Genomic DNA, 21,572 nt, shown 5'->3' with positions numbered 1-21,572 from the left:
AAGCCTCAGCTACCACAATATTTTATTCCCAAGTAAATGTCTGGACTGAATAACATGAGCTTTATAAATGGTAATTATTTTTTATATTGCAGTTAATCACTAATGATGCCATCACTGAATACACAGAAAAAATGTCTGATAACTGATGGCCACAACACATTTCTACGCAGAATCTAGATTATGTGACATCTTTTAATTTCTTTTTCGATTTCTGCTTCAGTGTCCCCCTGACACACTGATATCCTTAAAATTGCTACAAATACACTAAAAACTCTATCTTAACTTATCTTTAATCATTTCAGTGCCTTTACTGATCTAGAGCTTATGCTCAAATAAAAATCAGCACCATAATACAAGTTTGTAATCTTGTAGGCCAAATGGTTTCCCAATCAAGTCAAGAAAATGAATGCATTTTCTAAAGTGTTTACTGCTCTAAATCCAGTGCAAATGTTTAGAAGAGGGATTAACCTTCGGCTCTCTATAAGAACTTCTTTCTGTCAAAGACAGAATGTTTATGCTGTCAATAAACACTTCTGAAAAGCAAGTGTTAGAGTATATACCAAGATCAAATCATCTGTAAAAGTTGTGAGGTACATTTTCAAAATCCTGAAGTTATTCAAAATATTATCATGAGGAACATTTATGAAACGAATCCCATTTTCCAGAATAACTGTGCACCAATAACTTGGCCCCATAGGTAAAACTATATGCAGAATACAAAACAAAGGCATCATCTAAACCTCATCCTACCTCTGTGTTTTCTTTTCTTTTAATTTTGCTCATTGACACCCAGTCATTCTAGATCAGAGTAGGAGAAACATGTGGCCCTCCAGATGTTGTTGGAGTACAACTGTTATCACTTCATAACCATGTGAGAATAATGAGAATTGTAGTTCAATAGCATCTCAAACAGTTTCTATTCCCAAATCCTATTGTAGATGGTGCTACTTTGGAGAAGGCTTGTTGATGTTTTACTGACATCCCACTCCCCATTTCTCTTCTGAGGAATAAGAAGAGGATGAAGAACGGGGATAAGAAGTTAGAGCAGATAGATTTGTGGGCTTCATGGAGCAGGGTTAGAAATTGTGAATGTTGCTTGCATTTCATCTGATGATTAAGATGATTAAAGGTCTGGAAACTAAGTACTATGAGGAATAGCTTACAGAACTGGGTTTGTTTACCTTAGAGCAGTGTGGTCCACCCATGGGCCGCATGCGGCCCACCAATTCATTTTGTTGGCCCTTGCCCTTCTTGCTGGAACAATATTTTAATTTAACATCTGGAAAAAAGTTGTTTACCCTTCTTACTGCTTTAAGTTTTTAAGAAACAGCCATATAACACCCATATTGAAGCCTCACATTCCTATACTAAAGTTTGATTGGCCCTTGGGTAACTAAAGGTTGGACCACACTGCCTTGGAGGAAATAGGTTTGAGAGGTGACATGATAGCTTTAGCCATCTGTCAGGGATATCAGGTAGAAGATGGAGTGAGCTTGTTTTCTGCTGTTCCAAAATGCAAACCAATGGATTCAGGTTACAAGAAAAAGAAGTTCCACCTATACATGAGGAAGAACTGCTTTACTGTTTGTGGAGGGTGACAGACTCCTGTTATTTGGACATTTTAAGACATTTTTCAGGAATGTTTTAGTTTTAGACCTATGGCAGAGGGTTGTACTTTAGGGGGAGTTTGTGATCTATTCCAACTCTTCTAATTTTATGATACTTCATAAGTCTCCTTTCTCCTCAGTCAAAAATGCTCAGATTTGTTAGTGTCAGGGCCAGACCAAGCTTACAGACAACAGGTGCTACTTAACAGATTAATCAAAATGTGAGCTCCGCCCATTCCTTTGTTACTTTTCTTATTTAATCTGATAATATAAATTTTTATATACATATGGTGGAGCCCCGGTGGCGACGTGTGTTAAAGCACTGAGCTGGAGACCGAAAGGTGCCAGCTTCAAACCCCGGGAGCGGCGTGAACGGCTGATGTAAGCTCCAACTCCTGCCAACCTAGCAGTTCGAAAACATGCCAATGTGAGTAGATCAATAGGTACCGCTCAGGTGGGAAGGTAACGGCGCTCCATGCCACATGACCTTGGAGGTGTCTACGGACAATGCCGGCTTAGAAATGGAGATGAGCACCAACCCCCAGAGACAGACATGACTGGACTTAACGTCAGGGGAAACCTTTACCTTTACCTTTACCTTTATACATATGGTACTTACATACCTTTATCAACTTTATCTGCTCACAGGCCCTCATTTTCTGCACTGATAACTCTGTTACTGAAAATATACTTCAAGCTGGCACATAAGTTCTGGAAAACAGTGTGCCAGTTCTGTCAAGGCCAGAAAAATTATGACCTAGTTCCAGGAAGAAAACCAATTGCTGGAATATCATTTCAAACAGGAGGTTCCAACTCACTGCAAATAACATGAAATGCTTCCCACTCTTTTTTACTTCAAAGTGAGATAAAATATTTTCAGTTGTCTAGTCAAACAAATGTAGACTAAAGCTTTTAGCTTCTGAACAGAAAACTGTTGCTCAGCAGTTGGGCAGACAAGCACAAAAATCCTTTAAGCAAACATTTCCCTTGTAATCAATAAGGGTTACTTTCTATGGCGAGAGGTTCCTAGCTGTAACTGCAAATCTCGCCACCTTCTATCTTAAAAATAAAAGCAGATGGACCAGAATCTTGTGTCTACACATACATTTACTTTTAACAGATGTGGTCTTGAGATATTAAATTGCAGCCATGTAATCCTTGATGTAGTGTAATATGAGTATGGTATTTAATTTAGAGGTAAATGATATTTTATTTTACTGTTATTCACTTTGGTGAGTCAGTGTCATATTGAATTGTTGACAGCAATCTTCAGAAGTCCATGAACCAGGAACGATGGAACAAGCCAGTGACAAGGACTAACTGGAAAATCAAGACATCAAAGGGCAAACCAGGATACAAGGTCAGAAGTGAGTATTGATCAATGGCCAGGTTTACAGGAACATCTGAGAGCTCAGGAAAATCTTTGTAATCAAAAATCAACAAAATCAGGAAACCTTCTTTTCTGCCCAAGATTCTGGACAGCCTAAGTATGTGGAGTCATGCTATAGCTTGAAATTGCTTCACTGAGATGCTGGTACCTGTGGCTCAACCATACAGCGACTGTTTTCAGATCCAGCAGGAATCCTTATACGAAATCTTTCAGTCTGTTGGAAGACAGCTGGCCTAGCCTCATCATCATATAAAATTTGATATTCGACCACTATAACATCTAAAGCATCGAAAGACAGTTCCAGCAGCAACACATTAATCAAGGGGCCAAAACAAATGGTCAGCCCACACAGCTGATCAAAAATTGGTGAGATATCAGAGTATTACTCCATGCTGGTCAATAGGCAGGTTCAGAAACATTACACAGGGGCAGCATTACAGTAATCCAGTATCTGAGTCATTTCAGATAGGTAACCAGAAGGACCTTGTATAGCACACATGATCAATCAGTTGAAACAAAAATCAGTTCCCTGTTTTTTGACTTTGCAATAATTTTATGTACCACTGCTACAACCATGTGGAAAATATATTGCACACAAAACAGATCAAATGAGAGCCCTCTAGGATCCAAATATTATTTCTGGTTCTGTTTTCTTTCCCATCTTGCTAAAGAAAACTTTTAGATCCTTTGGCTTTGTTTTCTTTTTCCGATTCTCTTTTCCTGCTAGTATTTCAGGCATCAGAATCCCCAGGTTCCCATCCGCTCTTGTTCACTTGAAATTCAGGCACCAGATGGTGCAAATAACTGAAGTAATTTCTCCTCCCAAACAAGTGCAGCAAACAGGTGGACTGCTGCTGGTTTGGGTTCCCGAATCTCAAGGTATCAAAGAAACCTACTTAGGTGAATGACAAGTGCCTGACAATGATAAATAACGCTCAGAAATGACAGAGATGTTGTTTCAAGAACCTGTGTACTTTACTTCTATTCTATAGCAATTGCTTTTCATGATTAATTCATTGTGTTTACCCTGATCTACAAAGGCTATAGAAAACAGGAACACACAAAAATGTGCCTAGTTAGGATGCTTTCTGTTACTATTTCAAAACTTGTCTTTTATTTATTCAATAAATCATCAAAATCTTTGCTACTGTTCTGTCAGTAACTGACATGATCTAGTTTGGTTAGAAGCTGAGGCTATGGATACTGTTGGACACAAGAAACCATGACAATCCCTGGACGACCCTTCTTGTGATTTGTATAGCCTGCCCCAACTGAGTACTTTATGTCCTCACACCAGAGGGGAAAATTAGGTACAAGCTTACTGTTCTTGTGTCCTCTCTGTTGGGGGATGTCTGGTCCACTATTCTTATATACAGAATTTAGCTAGGTTTTGGGATTTTAGCCCCTAAAATCACCCCTATAAGATGGTAAGTGCCATGGCAAGGTTTCTGAGACTTGTAGTCACCATGCAACTTTTTCAGGTCTTATTCATGTAGGTTGCCCATGTAATTTAGAAACATGATTTCATGAAAGGAGGTTTGTGTGATGGGGGGGGGGTGTACACCAGCAATGCCTTAGAAGAGTTGTGGCTAGTTTAGGGATGATATAAATATTCAGCATTAGTTCATTCTGGATTGGAAAATGGTTTTCTTCCAGTCAGAAGCATCCTTTGGAAGAATGGCACAGTGGTAAGAATTTGGACGTTTAATCCAGTATTCACACATCCTGAAGCATTTTGTGAAATAATTCTGCTCAGAAATACATGTAGATTTTCTGTGCAAAAACTGTGAACAAATATTTTTGGGAAACATTTTTTTTTTTGCATAAAATGAACAGGAAGATTTTTTTTAAAGGGGGAATCAGCAGTCTTGCACACACACACACAAAGACCTCATTTGGCTTTCTGGGAAAAGTGGTTTTTGTGTGTAACACACTGCTTCAAGATAGCCACATGTTATTGCCATTTTGTCTCAGAATATTGGGTTTGGCACAAAAACTAGCAATTCTGCATAAAATTATCACAGTTTCTGGGTTTTTTGTGCATAACCCATACATTTTGCATTAAAACATGTGGCCAACATGGTACAGTGGTTTGACTAAAACTCAAGGTGATCATAATTTGAATCTTCACTCAGCCATGAAAACCCGCTAGCCCTCAGAAAAAGGCAATGGCAAGCCTCCTTTGAACAAAATTCCCCAAGAAAACCCCATGATAGCTTTACCTTACAGTTGTTTTAGACCAGAAAAGGACATAAAGGAACACAGCCACAGAATTTGGAAACATTTCTTTTTTATCCAAAACCCTTTGTGATGTGTGTATACTGGAAGAGAATTGTGCACTAGGGAGACTAGGGAGAAAACTGTAGAAACTGCTTTTTTTTTCACCTGCAAGGATGGAATAGTTAAATATTTACATCCCTAGGCTCCATAAACTAATTCTAATTGTGTGAGGTTTGAATGTCTTCATAGCACTTTCCTTTGTATAATTTTGTTGATAAGGTTTTTGAGACATTGATACGGAATTCAGTGGCCTCCCTAGGATTGGTGTCACCCAGTGTGGTAACTCCCATGGACCTCTTCCCATACCAGACCAGCTAGAATACCAAAATTTGAAAAACTGGTGTCTATAACCCCCCCTCCCCAGCAGTAACAAAAGCAGCAGTGCATGTTTGTATCACCTGCAGATAAAACCACATGTTTCAAATTGTCATTGTAACTGTATAATAATAATAGCTCTGACTGAAGCACATGCGCATTAGAAGGTTCAAAAACGAAAATAACTATAAAGTTTTAGCTTTGTAGGTATGGTGATACGATACATGTAAACTGGGCTTACAAAAATGTTTTATGGTTATATCTAACTACAGGGATGTTTTATTGAAAATATTTCATTTTGACTGAAATACTGTACAGAAATGTATAGATGGTGTCACCCACTCTGTTGGTGTCATCGACTGTGGTCTTCACCCCCTTACTGAAGCCACTGATGAAATTACATCAGCATGTAATATATCACCTTGATGCCAGATTTTAGGTCAATGGCTCAACATTATGGACATGGGGCTATATGGGTCGCTGTATTTCCTGAGAAATACAGTGATGTCAGGGAATTTGTGGAAAGTCAGCACACAAGAGACAGGAAGATTCTGTCAGTCAAAGTCCTACTTATAATGGATTTACAAAGCAGTTCTTCTACATTCGTTTTGCTAAGGAAGTAAGTTGGATTTATCTCTTACTTTGGACTGAAGCGGGAGAGCTGTAGAAGCTAGGATGGCCCACATCGTCACAACTATCTCTATCCCATTGTTATCCTCTGTAGTAGCCCTAAAAGAGAGTAACAACGCAAGCTCTTTCACGGCCTGAATGGACACAAAATGACATCCCACACATCATATGGAAACTATCTGTCAGATTGCTGGTATACATTAAAGATCCAGGCTGTTTGCATTGAAGTGATAAAGGCAACACCACACCAAACCAGAGGAGTAGGAAAATTGCAGTAGCAACATCTCCACATGCTTATCATCATTGAAAGAGAAGAGTAAGGCAATAATTTTAGCAGCAGAAGCAGCAGTGAAAAGTGTATAGCATAAGACCAAGAAAACTGTCTGTGTCATGGAATAGGAGATTTGCCAGGCTCTCTCCTAGAGTTCTATGGTTCCAAGAAACATTACAAAAATTGCCAGGCGTCACTTCCTTTTTCCTTTTCAGTGAAAGACAGAAAAGCTAGAAGTGCCATTGCTTTTTCCCTCCTTCTCTTCATCCTTCCATGACTGAGACTGTGCAGTAGCCCCATATTCTAATTTGATTGGCTGCTATTCCATTGTATGTCTCAAACCAGCAGTATGTGAGTAGGTTTTGGGGCGGTAGCAGGGGGTAGGGTGTGTGCTACCTCACTTCCTCTTAATGAAAACTAAACAAACTCTACCCTAGGTGGAAGCTTTGTATTATTCTTTCTGGGCTTTTAAAGTTGTGTTTTAAAATGTTTTTAAATCATGTGTTAAGACTGTCCTAAGTATTTATTTAATGCATTTAATAAATAAACAAAAATTGGCTTAAAAAAACAGGCTAGAAATGAAATATATAAGAGAAAAGTTAAATAGATGCCTGCTCATTGCATTCAACAAGAGAGGAAAAGGAGGAGGAAAGGAAAGGAAGAGGTTGCTCACACCAACTTTGAGACCTTAGCTTTGCAAGGAAAATTTCTTTGTCTTTTAAATAACCATTCAGCACTTATAGTTTTTAGCTTTTAATAAATAAGAATGATAGTTTTATTAGTGTTGCTGCTGCTACTGCTGTTACTCGTTCACCACCACTGATTACTTAATGCTGGGCCATTGTACAGGGGCAGAGCTATTTTATCTCTGAACACCCATCTGGCGAGGCAGTTTTAGCACACCCAAAGTGTGAGGATGGTACTTCAGGATACCCTTTTGTCCGAGTTTGGGGGGATTTTGCTCTTTTTGTGTATGTTTTGGGGAAGTTTGTGTATTTTGCAGGGTTAAGGGAAGAAAAGTACTGCCTTTTAGATCAGTTTTGGCCAATCCAAGGAAAAAAAGACACCCAAAATTGTGTGGCTTGAAAGGTTTTCTTGGGGAAGGGGGGTCCCAAGGGTCACACTTTGAGGTCCCAAGGACTATGGGTAGTCCATGAGCTGCATTTGGTTCATCCCTGCTCAAGTGTCACCTCACTAAATTCACAATAGAAGCTTTTTATGTGTTGAGGGAGTATAGGCTCCTGGTATATCACTGTTGTTTAGCAACGGGATGTGGAGGGTGCAATGTTTGTTGTCTATATATTGATTTCAGTTTAATGAATAATATAGAGCTAATGGACATGTGGATATGGGTTAATCTTGATAGCAAAATGGTATAATATAGGCCAAAAGCCTTCCTAGGAAATAGTGGCTCCCCCTTTGCCTTGTGTCTTTTCAAAACTGGATTGGACTGCAGGGAAGAATCTTGCTTTGAAAGGTAAAGGAATGGGTTTGACCTAACAGGTCAATTAACTCCCTAACTTGTATAAATCTGTGGGGGAAAATTCCTTTTCAACCCACGCTGGCAATCTGTTTATATTCTCAGTATGATGATTGACATCCCTTTTAACCCAGAAAGGCACATATGCAAGTGTTATTCATACATACAAATTATAAAAACATTTTTTAAAAAAAATGAAACCTCTCTCAGATCAAGGAACATATCCATGTGCCGAAGGAGAGATTTGTAGTTAATGTATGGAGGATGGAAAAGAGAAGTCAGACTGGAAACAATGAGGAAACAAGCACTGATGAAAAAGAGGAAGAAAATAAATGATTTAAGAGGGAAAACGGAAGATTTGGGAAGGGACAGATAGGGACAGTTGGGGAGCGATCACAGAATGAATAAAGAGAAGACAGGGAATGCTGCAAAACTAATTAATTGTGGAGTAATTTGGGAACATTTTAGCATTTATTTTATTTTCCTTCTTAAAATATATAACCTGCCTAATTTTTAAAAAGCCTGCCTGTTTTTGCTGAGTTTTTCCTCTCCCATTCAATGTAATGATCAATGTAAAGGCATGTATATCTCCTCTTACTTTCAATGAGATCATTGTTATGCATGTGGCTCTTCATCCACTTTATCCTCACAACAACCCTATGAGGTCGGTCACAGGCTGAGCGAGAATGACTGTGATTAAGTGGGATTTGAACCTGAAATACCCAGCTCTGGGTCCCCCACCTCTTTTGTCTTATAGAGAGGGGAGGTGCTCAACTCTTTCATTTTGTTGCTGTTGTCAGAATTGGCATGTTCAAAGGGAATAGAAGGCTGCAAATTTAATTACATGTTTAAAGGGAAATTTATAGAAAACAAGCAGCGGCTGGCATTCTTGTATGAGCAATACAAGCAAAGCAATGCCTGCCACTCAGAGTTTTACATAATACAGAAAGTCGCGTAATGATGTAGTGGCTGAGACTGTCGAGTTTGCCTTCCAGAAATGGAATTACTTCTTCCACCACTCACAGAAATCTTTAGCAAATCCTTTTAGAAAAACAGGAAGAAACCATATTCACTAATTAGTGTCTTTCCATGCAGCGACTTTCACACTGTTCCAAAGAGTCCTCTACTCTCCAGAGCAATTTTGAGAGACACAAAGCCTGCTGGATCAAGGAGGAATCACAAAAGTTACATGTGTGTTTTTTCAGCGTGAGTGAAGTCAGAATATGAACCTATACTTTTATTGTTCAGCTATATTTTCCAACTTAGGAATAAGGCTATACTCAATATTCTTGATTTTTCAGTTTGAGGATCAAAAACAGCAAGTAGAATGGGACAAAAATGCATGGCTAAATTCATTACTGGGAAATTTTAGACAGAAGTTTGTATTTCCCATATCCTCCTGTCACTGAGCAGATAATTAAGACTTAAGCATGTGCAACTGAAATAGTGGCATATTGCCTGTCCACATACCCTTGCTCCCAGCTCCCTCTGTTCTTTCTATTATGATAAAGTTTTCATTATAAGTTCCTAGGGAAAGAAAATTATCCTCCTCTAAAAGTGGAAAACCAGCATGACATAGTGTGTTAAGTATTGGATTCTAACTCTGGAGACCAGGATTCAGCAAATCCAGTGATAGGTTCACCTTAAGGGTCACCATAAGTTGAAAATGACTTGAAGCAGACAATAACAACAAACTCTATAAAATGATATGCACACAGGTAGTACTCGCTGATATCATATAAACCAAACAAACTTGTTTTTGGTGCTATTGTTTCCCTGTTAGTTTTCTTTTTGGATTAATCACACAGTTCATTTCATCTGGTCAGGAATCATTCCATGAATAGGATGAAATTTTGTAGCCAAAGGCAATGCTTATTCAATAAGCCAAATGGATGCTCCTACGTTGCGACAGTATTGATGGCATTATAAACTCTGCACCATACTAATATAATACCCATGAACAGCAAGTGAAGGCAAGTGGGAATGATAGGAATAGATGAAATGTTTCACAAGTAATGCTGCAGACTTAAGCAAAGGATGTAGAGGGATTGTGCTCAATAGATCTGATACAGTCCTAATTATGGGCATGTTTTTGTTCTAACAGTTATGCTCAAACAGGAGATATGATTAAACACACAGGAAGAATTAGAGCTGGTAATGTTACTTAGGGGGAGAGTAACGTGTTAAGCAATTCTTTTTATATCCCCCCCCCAGAGGTACCATTTCACTTATTACTTTTTATCTTTTATCCACAGTGGATTTCTTGCTTTCTATCTTCTTATTAACTTTTTTTATATATAAAAATAGAAAAATGACAAAATGGCCAATTTTTTCCCCAATTCCTCAAATCATTCCCAGAATATGTGGTAATGTTCTACACTTAGAAAAAAATAAAAGTGCCAATCTATATGCCATTTCACAAAAGAAGTGTTGCTATCTTAAAAAGAAATGTATATCAGGTCATGTTGTTCTAACATATTACTTCCAAACTTTGGAAAGAACACAGATCCATTGTGAATCTCTGACATGAGTGGAAATGCTCTCTGTTAATGTACATGGAATAAGTTGTTTGGGGGCGGGAAGCAAGCATCAAGCTAGGTACAAGCCATATCCAGAATGTGAATTAGGAATGCTTGCACTAGCCTGTTAATGCCTTACAGAATATCTTAAAACTATTCAACACAAATCAACTCAGTGTCAACAACCCATCATGGATAAACTATCTAATTAACAGAAGCCATCATACTATTTGGGAACTGAGTCTTGGCTCAGTTGTTAGAGCAGAAGGGCAATCCTTGATATGCAAAAATGATCATTTTTTTTAAAAAAATATGACTCTATGAGATAGATTTTTCTCAATTTTAAATTAACCCCTCTTCATCTTGAATTGTTTAGACTTTTGCTAGCATTTTCTGAAATGTCGTCTCAGATTCAACATCGTGATGCATATTCAATTACATTCCTTTCCCCACCAGCCTCAGCGTTCCAGACTGACTAGTAGAAGATTAAATTGTCCCTTGATGGATGATGTAAATATATTTTGGGGGATATTGTTGGAGTCAGTCCAGTAGGCAAAAATTAACATCTTTATCATTATGAAATAGTAAACCCAAAAATATGTTATTTCAATTACTCCAAACCATAGAAGTTGAAAATACTTAGACTTTGACTTTCAAAGGAGTTTCTGGTTGCTGGAATTTCCCCAATTCTTGGTAGTAATATTCTTTGCTGCAGAAAGATAGTTTAAACTGCCAAGAGGACGTATAATTTCAGACCAGGGACAGAAAGAGTACTTGCCGGTTTTTGTTTCCTGCTTCAAAATAGGTTTTTCCCCCAATTAAGAAACTCAGTTGGGAGGCGCAACACAATTGTGTTAATTTTGTGGAGTGATTAGTCTGTGCAGAAACATATATGGGTTATTTGTATGACAATTGTGGGGTTTGTGCCAAAAAGTTATTTTGTTAAAAAAAAAAAAGAATTAGCTTCAAATAGCCATATGGGCTTTTTTGTGAAGAAAGGATTTATTGTTTTGAGTGTCCAGAATACAGCACTTTTGGGAGAAACACACACACAAATCCAACCCATCACACATTAGTACTGCTTTTGTACAAAATTGCAAGTGCTCATACAGTTAGAGCACATGTATTTCTCTGCAGAATAATTTTCCAGTAGATTTCGTATGTGTGAATACTGGGTGAGAACTTTACAGGAATGTTTGCTTTTCTACAGTTAGGAGAAAACTGGAAATTATTCATCCTTACTTGTGAGGACAAAATAGTCAATTCCATACAGACATGGATCATAACTAGTATGCACGGATCCATGGCATACAGTTGGCAATCCCAATTATTTCCCTCGATTCAATGTGAATATAGAATCAAAGAATCAGAGTTGGAAGAGACCTCATGGACTATCCAGTCCAATCCCCTGCCAAGAAGCAGGAAAATTGCATTCAAAGCACCCCTGACAGAAGGCCATTTATCCTCTGCTTAAAAGCCTCCAAAGAAGGAGCCTCCATCACACTCCAGGGCAGAGAGTTCCACTGCCAAACAGCTCTCACAGTTAGGAAGTTCTTCCTAATGTTAAGGTGGAATCTCATTTCCTGTAGTTTGAAACCATCATTCTGCGTCCTAGCCTCCAGGGCAGCAGAAAACAAGCTTTCTCCCTCCTCCCTATGACTTGCCCTCACATATTTATACATGGCCATCATATCTCCTCTCAGCCTTCTCTTCTGCAGGCTAAACATGCCCAGCTCTTTAAGCCTCTCCTCATAGGGCTTGTTCTCCAGACCCTTGATCATTTTAGTGTCCTGTTTTGTCTTTCAAGAACAGCCTTAAAACAATGTGGTAAGTAAATGAAAACTGCTTCACTTCAGCAAACATAAAGAACAGCACACTCAGGGTATAATGCAAAAGAAAGCAAAGAAGTCTTAGGGCAAACACAGTTCTTAAGTCTCTGATCAATTCCCAAATCAAGTAGCAGTCTTACTTCAGACAAAGAAAAAGCAATAAATCCTTGGGAGCAGTTTCCCAGATGCAGACACAAGGGGAGCAAAGGCTTAGGCTTTACAGTTAGTTTGTTACCAGCAAAAGCTGGCTGCACCTGCTTCTGATTTATAGCCCTGAGTTCTCCCACAGCTGCTAGGGCAGTTCCCGATTATTCAGCTGCATTTCTGGCAGCTATTCTAGCTGAACAACATCTCTGCTCTGTTTCCTTTCATCTCTCTTTAAATGTGGGTACTTGCAAAATCTCCTCAGATTCCTACTCCCCCTCAGATTCATGAACACTTTCCTGCTCCCCTTCCTCTTCTGAAGTAGAGGAATCCCTAACATTTAGTCACCCTCCTCTGGACACATTCCAGCTTGTCAACATCTCCCTTCAGTTGTGTTGCCTAAAATTGGACACAGTATTCCAGGTGTGGTCTGACCAAGGCAGAATAGAGGGGTAGCATGACTTCCCTGGATCTAGACACTATACTCCCATTCATGCAGGCCAAAATCCCATTGGCTTTTTTTAGATGCTGCATCATATTGTTGGGTCACATTTAATTTGTTGTCCCAACAATGTAATGCGGCAGCTAAAAGAGCCAATGGGTTTTTGGCCTGCATAAATAGGAGTATAGTGTCTAGATCCAGGGAAGTCATACTACCCCTCTATTCTCCCTTGGTCAAGATGTAAGGAAGTTCCATTGATTCAGTGGTTTTATTCTAGTTGGGACTAGCAATTGACTTTAGTACTGTCATTTCATATGATGTGCTTACCAGTATCAAATGTCAAAAAGCTAGTGTGGTTTACTGGTTTATTGAGTGTACTGGGACTCTGGTCGAAAACTGTTCAAAACTCCTTTCATGGAAACCTACTGGGTGACACTGGGCAAGTCACACTTTCTCAGCCTCTGAGGAAGGCAAGGACAAATCTCCTTTGAACGAATCTTGCCAAGAGCATCCCATGATAGGCTTGGCTTAGAGTCAACCATAAATAAAAAAATGACTTCAAGGCAGACAGCAGCAGCAATATGAAACACAAATTCAGAGTAAAGTTTACCACTTGGACATGACTCATCTGCAGCATATTTATGAATTACAAATGGCCACAGGGCCCTTCCAGTCAGGTCAAAATCTTGAGAGGAACTGGGATTTTAAATCCAATTTTCTCTCAGGGTTGAGGCAACACAGCAGCACCACAGTCTGGGATTTTGCAGGGAGGGTTTTTATTCATTCATTTATTTATTTATTTATTTACAGTATTTATATTCCGCCCTTCTCACCTTGAAGGGGTCTCAGGGCAGATCACAGTATACACGCATAGGGCAAACATTCAATGCCCATAAACACATCAAACAGAGACCGAGACAGACAGACGCAGAGGCAATTTAACTTCTCCTGAGGGGATGTTCGATTCTGGCCACAGGGGGGAGCAGCTGTTTCATCATCCACTCTGACGTCACTTCCTCATTCCAGGTCGTAAATTAGTTAAACTTGCCTCCCCACTTTTTTTTTATAAGTGGTACCTTATTTCCTACTTGATAGATGCAACTATATTTCGGGTTGCTAGGTCAGCAACAAGCAGGGGCTATTTTTAATTTTTAATTGACAGGTGCTCACCCCGCCACGGGATGGCCTCGAACTCATGACCTCATGGTCAGAGTGATTTATTGCAGCTGCTCAACAGCCTGCGCCACAGCCCGCCCCCCATTTTCCTATAAACTTCATGAAGGGACCTGGCTGCATCCTCAGGCCCCTCAGAGAAAGCTCCTGATGCATCAAAATTCCACATTGGGAGCTTTAGGGAGGGTAATTGGTGGTGGTGTCGTCATCCCATTTCTTCAGGCTCTTAGAGCACGAAGAACTGGGATGGTAATAGGGATTGGCCCTCGGGATTGAGGAAGGCAGTCCCAAAAGTCAATCCCCACAGGCCCAACCCCTCAACAGATCTGGACCTTGCAGTAAGGTCTGGATTTGTTGAGGTGTTGTTGTTTTTTTCAGAGTAAACAGGAAAATCCTAGTTTGCTGTGGATTGATCAGGATTAATCTGAGGCATTGTTTGGAGATCCCAGGATAATCCGAAACCCATCACGGGTTTTGGGCCTCTCCGGAAGGGCCCTAGCACTGCACTCAGGCCATCTCTGCACTGAACTGGTTTATCCTGAAACCACTTGTGTAAAATAGTGTAAGTGAACTGTATTTTGAAATTTATAAAAATAACCTTCAATTCCATTTTCAGTTTGCCTCTGGCCTCATCTACACTGTGCTATAATTCAGTTTGAAACTGCATTCTATGGTCAATGTAGACCCATGTAGTGCAACAATGCAGCCAAACTGCATTATATGAACACTGACCATAGAATGCAATTTCAAACTGCATTGTATAGCAATGTAGATGGGGGCTCAGAAATGATCCTGTGCTCAATAAATAAAATGCCAATTTAAAGTCATTTTAATTATTTAAGATGCTACTAGTTAATAGCATCTTCAGTCATGTTTGTAATCTGATGCATCCAGTTCTGCATTTTAAGGATGTACCCAATCATGTAGTATTCTTTCAAAATCAAAGGATAGGTTAATATATGTACAGTGCTCCCTCACTTATCACAGGGTTTACATTCCAGGACCACCCGCAATAAGTGAAAATCCGCAAAGTAGGGACACTCAGGCCTGTAGCGAGGGGGGGGGTTAGGGGTTCAACCCCCCCCCCCGAAATTTTTCAAGTTATAAAAAAAATCTCGTTTACTCATGAATTTTAACTGGTTAACCAAATCCCCATGCTAAGTCTATGAGATGCAAAACATTAAGAGTCCCTCCAGGCACTATCTCAAGCAGATATTGACAGGTTTGTAGCGGGGAGGGGTATGTGCTAGGGGTTCAAACCCCCCCCCCCCCAATTTTCAAAACCCCTCCCAAAAATTTTTTCTGGCTACGGCCCTGGGGACACTATATTTATTCTATGTGTGGAGGAGAGCAAACCACAGACCACTTACTACAATGCAGTCTGTACTTTATTTTAGCAGTTACAATATACAATACATCGGCAGAGAAGAAGAATGGAAGCTAAATAAGCCTTTTTTATTTCCAGCCCTTCCATACCCTCCCCCCTCCCTTTATTTCTCCCTTTCCTCCCTCCAAAAACCTTTGCACATCGCAAAATCCACGAAACAGCCAAAATGCCGCAATAAATAGTTATATTAATAGTTACTGAAAACCCGTGAAACAGTGAAAATACCACGATATATGGTTACATTAATAGTTATTGAAACCCCGTGAAACAGCGAGGGAGTGAAAAGTGAACCGCGAAGTAGCGAGAGAACACTGTACTTATTAAACCAAGCAATGGGATCTGGTATGCTAGGTAGCCTTGAAGAAAATCATTGTCTCAATGAATGTGTAACCTGGACATTAGTGCTAAATTGTTTTCTTATAGCTTCAGGCTTAAATAAATAAATCCAATTGTGGCGTAAAACCCAACTTTTAGAGTGAATTGTTTCAGAGGGAGTAATAGTCGTATTATTACAGTTCCCTCCTTCATGCCAAGAAATAAAACAGTGCTCAAAAGTCCTAGTTTTCATGTTAGACTAATTAGCACATGTAAATGGTGATACGTAAAACTGATTGATTAAGAGTTGTCCTGCAGTGTGAAATGTTTAATCCTCAATTTAATGAAATGAATAGTACTGGACCAAGGTCTCTGAGAAAGGCTCTCCCCCTTGTGAAATACAGTTAAAGAGAACCCATCCGTGTCTTTCATTAATTGATATTGCTGTAGGTTACTCGCACAAATGTTACTCCATTCCTCCAATGAGTCATTTAAATTTAAATTTTCCTCCCACTTGGTTGCTATCTTTCCCTGTAGACTATTATGTTTACCCAGTAGGAACTTATATAAATTAGAGTCTCTTTTGTAACAGGCTACAGAATCATTAACTGATATTACAATAGGTTGGATTTTAGTACTTCAAGATGGTGTTATCTCAATGAGAAGATGTTAAGGGGTGAAATATTTTTGAAAGGGAGATTGTAGAGTAAAATAGACCAAATCATATTACACTACAAAAGGATTTGATGATTGAGCTAATTATGAAATAAATTTCTTATCACACACACACACACACACACCCCCCTTCAAGTCATTTCTGATTATGGTGACCCTAAGACAATCCTATCACAGGGTTTTCTTGACATAATTTGTTCAGAAGGGGATTGTCCTTGTCTTTCTCTTAGGCTGAGATAATGTGACTTGTCCAACAGTGGGTTTCCATGGAAGAGTGGGGATTTGAATTCATCTCCCAGCATACTTGTGTTGCAGTGGTTTGAGTGTTGGTTAGGGCACTTTGAAGTTGGACTGCTCAAGGGGACTGGGCTGTGAAGAATTGTGTTATACGTTTTGTTTATTTGTTGTTTTTGATAGTTTTTTAACTGGTTTTAATTTTTATGGATAATTTAGTTATACTGTATTTCTAGCTAAAGTTGATATTTGATATATTTTTAAACTTTGTCTATATGGGTTGTATAGCCTGCTTTGACCATGAAGCCACTCCTGGTTGTCTCCATGACACCCAAGGACTTTTAGTCCTTATCCTGGCATAAACCAGGCTATTCTAGTTTAGATCTGCATTAAGGAAAAGCTGGGAATATTCTGGTGTTTGGCTGAAAATCCAGAGCATTCTTGCAGCTTGGGCACTGTGTGATGGAATCTTCTTCTCTGGAGGTTTTTAATAGAGGCTGGATAGCCATCTTTCAGGAGGGTTTTGATTGTGGCTGGCTGAATGGGGCTGGACTGGGTGGCCTTTTCTCTTCTAGTTCTATGACTATCCATTTGTTTCCCTCCATTGGAGGACAGAGTAGGGGGTGCTCCATATCAATTCAGGACTTCCTGAACTAGGCTGGTGCCTAGTGGAGGACTTGCCCCATTGCCAGTATTGAATGTTACTTTGGCTGCCATTCCCATCAGTTTATGTCCATGGAATGGGTAATAGAGGCATTTTTTTTGTCACCCCTGTCTACAATTTAAGTGACTGAGCTCTTAATCAAAATATTGTAGTTTCAGATCTCATACAAACCCAGCCCACTATGACCTTAAGCAAGCCACTGCCCCACATGTAATACCTGTAGAATAATGGTGAACTAGCATAGAGACTATATTTCAGAGAAAGGAAATGGCAAAAACTGCTTTTGTTTAAGAAAACCCTATGAAATTCATGGGATTTCCAGAGGTCAACAGATGACTAGAAGGCACATACATACAATGCACCCTATAGAACAGTGGTTCTCAACCTGTGGGTCCCCAAATGTTTTGGCCTTCAACTCCCAGAAATCCTAACAGCTGGTAAACTGGCTGGGATTTCTGGGAGTTGTGAGCCAAAACACCTGGGGACCCAGAGGTTGAGAACCACTGCTGTAGAAGGCTATTGTAAGGATTGCAAGTGCATGCTTAAAGCTGCTGTGTAAGAAAGCATTTGGGAGGACTGTCATTTTAATTCTAATTTGTTTCCTGTCCCAGTATCCTGAAAAGTGGGGAAGGGTAGGACCATCAGTTAAAATAACAGTTGTAATGACTGATATCAGGTTCATAGATTTCAGCTGGAACATACCTTACAGTACACTAAAGCGGAGGATTGAGATGTTACTAAAATTATTTGCAATGCTGATGTACTTGCATACAAAATAAACAGACAATAGTAAAAGATTAAATCCACAAAACAAATTCATGATAACAGCAGGCAATTCAGTTGAATAAAGTATTAAAATGCCAGCTTGATTTATACAAAATAGAGCTTTAAGCTCCTTGTACTTTTATATTCCCTGTTAAATATAATGTAACCTTGTTTGCTTTTGTATGAATGACTGTCAAAATGTCTGAATTTTTGTCTACATAACTTTAGACAGTTAACTTCCAACAATCTCTTATCTTCAGTTCATTCAGTTCACCTCCCCACCTTTTACTACTAAATCAGACAGCAACACCGACATATAAATAAAGGACTATTTTCCAGCCTGTTAATGCTCCTTATCAAGCCCAATGGCATCAGTTTGAATCTCTCAGCAAGGGTTTTTACAAACAATACAAAAAAGAAAATTCTTTCTCTTAGCCTAACATTCATGCTTGCCATGAGCCAAATGTGAAATATCAGATTCTAGCCTAATTTGCATGCATTTTAAAAGTAGGAAGCCTTCCCTCTGTTTCATTTCTCAAAAATCCAAAGCGAATGTGTTTTGCAAACCTAAGGAAGCAAAAAACACAACCTTCAATCAATGAAAATAACAATTGAACATGTATTTATTAATTTCATTCATCTCTCCCCACCCCCAAGAAATGGGATTTAAAATAGCTCACAACTGGTTAGACAAAGCACATGCTACTAAATACCCCAAAAGTTGTAATGTTAAAACATAATTGAGCAAGTTGTAATATCAAAATGCATTAAATTAAAAGTAATCTTAAAACATATCAGTACAAGTACAGTGCTCCCTAAAAAGTACAATAGAGTGGGACTTTGGTATCTGCTGTAAATCTGTGGAAGCTCAAGTCCCCTAACATACAATGTTGTAATAAAATAATGTCCCTTATATAAAATGGCAAAATTGGAGTGTCTCAATCAAGAGATAAAAGTGGCATATAAATAAATAAATAAATATTAAAATATAATAATTCTAATTTCTTTTGCAGGAAAGAAATCTTGATGAGTATGGAAGGAAATTTCATGTTTTCCACTTTAATACAGTGAAGCACCTGTATTAGATAACAGGGTAAAACAAAACTAGACAGAAGGAAAGCAATAGAAACAAGACAACTTTATACAAATTTCATGAAACTGCACATGTTTTGCACATAGGCCCTTTGTTAGTAACAGGAGTTTGTGTCATTCATCGTTGTTGGTTTCACAGGTGCTATTCCGTGTTGTCTGTTGTATGTCACCCCATTCCACACAGATTGCTCACACTACAAATAATATGATGGCAGAGGGCAAGGGAAAATCATATTTCACCAGTAACACAATATATTGATTGACAACCTGTTCAGGAAATGTAATCCCATAAGTAGAATAAATGTCATTACAGGGTTTTGGTTTTTTTTGGGTTGTTGCAACAACCAAAATCGCTTCTAAATACTACAATTTATGCAGGGCAACGGCAACAACAGTGTGATTTCCATGTTATCAGAGAGCAGGGAAGTGAGCAGCAGTGCATCCAGCTATATTCTGGAGTCGGGTGCTCTGCAAGGACATACTGAGACACTCCCCAAGGTCTCTGAAGATATCCATTGCAGCCCATCCAACTACAAAAAAAAGCAAAAGAAAAAGAAAAAAAGCTGGATGCCTTCCACTCATCCCTCGCTGTCCAACATGGCCATTGTGTGGTGGGATTTTCTGCTTACACAGTGAGTTTTCCAGGGGTTAAGAATTATAGCTAAAGAAATGTAGTTATGTGAAAGTTATACATCTCCTTAGACTTTATCTTGGACGTTCCCACAAGTGTGCAAAGAGAAGATGTGGTCAATCCCCCTATTTCACTGCAGTTCCAAAAACGTCCCCCAGAAGTTTTGAGGAGCTTCAAATCACAGCAGCATAGGATGTGATTGTGGAAGCAATGATTTCTCCTTCTCTGTTACTCCAAATCTCAGATTTGCCCCATTCCCTACCTCCTGGGTCTCTCTAGACTGCATATGCTTATTTTTGTTGAAAAGGGAAATGATTAAAAGCATTTGACATTTGTATAGTGTATATATGCTTTTAAAGGTACAGGTTGGTGCTTAAATGCTCAACTGTGTCCTTTAGAAGCATCTGGGGGCAATTCTTCATTTTCTTCTGTGTTTTTGAGATGCATATTTAGAGAAGGTTGCTAAGGTGGGCATGGGAGCTCATACAAGTCTCAGACCACTTCTCCCCTTCATCAGTAGGAACATGCTTTGGGCCTGAGTTCCTTATGGAAAACAGTTTCCCATTCACAGACATGTATCCAATGTGATTTAATTGTAGGGCAACTGTCATTTCTCCTGTAATAGAAATGATGCCCTAACAGTAATAAAATGGTGTTATTATGGGAACTAATCATCTGAAAGATGCAAAGCTGCCCAGTTATTTGATTGATTCAGTCTTTAAGTGATACACATGCATTGGTTATTATTTCCCACTTTCTTATTTGTGTAAAAGTTCAAAACAGAGCTCAATCAATAATCTGAATGAAGATCTTTAAGCAACCCAAAACAGGCAAAGGACTGATCTAGTATCATACACCTCCGTTATTAAACTCTATTCCTTCAAAATAATATAGTAACATAGGCACAGAGAGGGGAATGGGAATTAGTAAATAACTAATCTTCAGCCAAAAGATGAATATAGCTTACCTGATTTCTGTATCAGTCTTCAGTATTCTAACTGAAATTCATTTTAGTAACTTTTGTTCTCAGCAGGGTAGGATCAGGCCTGTTGGTCTGAAGGTACAGGTACAGGTTTCAATTGAACATTAGAAGGAACTTCTTGACAGAGTAGTTTGGAAATGCAACCAATTGTCTAAAGCGTTGGTGGGGTTCTCTTTCATTGGATATCTGTGAGCCACTTTAGGTCTTTCAAAGAAGGGTATAAATAATAATAATAATATCTGTAAAAAGAGGCTGGACAGCTACTTGCTCGGATTGCATAAAATGTTGTTGGACTGGTTGGCCCATGAGGCATCTTCCAGCTCTATGATTCTAGCCCCATCAACACTGGCAATTCCATGAAATTTCAAACCAGTATTGGAAAAAAGTAGTTTTGCTATTTAGATGATTACATAGGAAATCCTGGAACCAGCTTGAGGTTTGCATGGTGATTATACAAACCACAGAGCACCGATGCATATTAAGGGTCTTCTTTCACATGCCTTTGTGGGAGTGTGTTGTCTGGCTGCCACAGTTTGAAGCTAGCTTTGAACTGCATTAAATAGTCAGTGTAGATGGGGTGTTTGACTCAATGGTGAGTCCCATTTCAGTTAAATGATGAAAATAATAATAATAATAATAATAATAATAATAATAATAATAATAATAATAATAAAACTTTATTTCTACCCCGCCACCATTTCCCCGTGGGGACTCGGGGTGGCTCACAATGTTACAAAAGTAACAGCG

The 21,572-nt window shown here is 39.0% G+C and overlaps 1 long non-coding RNA gene across 1 annotated transcript in view; it reads left to right on the top strand.

Annotated features, from left to right (window-relative positions):
• The window catches only part of LOC134295477 (uncharacterized), a 69,690-nt gene that overhangs the window by 17,901 nt on the left and 30,217 nt on the right, over window positions 1–21,572 (top strand). Inside the window, exon 3 of the long non-coding RNA XR_010002070.1 lies at window positions 2,871–2,974. This is a non-coding gene — a long non-coding RNA (uncharacterized LOC134295477). The remainder of the gene's footprint in view (window positions 1–2,870; window positions 2,975–21,572) is intronic.

This window comes from Anolis carolinensis, chromosome 1 (assembly GCF_035594765.1).
Source record: "Anolis carolinensis isolate JA03-04 chromosome 1, rAnoCar3.1.pri, whole genome shotgun sequence".
Taxonomy (NCBI): Eukaryota; Metazoa; Chordata; class Lepidosauria; order Squamata; family Dactyloidae; genus Anolis; species Anolis carolinensis.
This window is presented reverse-complemented; position numbering and strand designations above follow the sequence as displayed.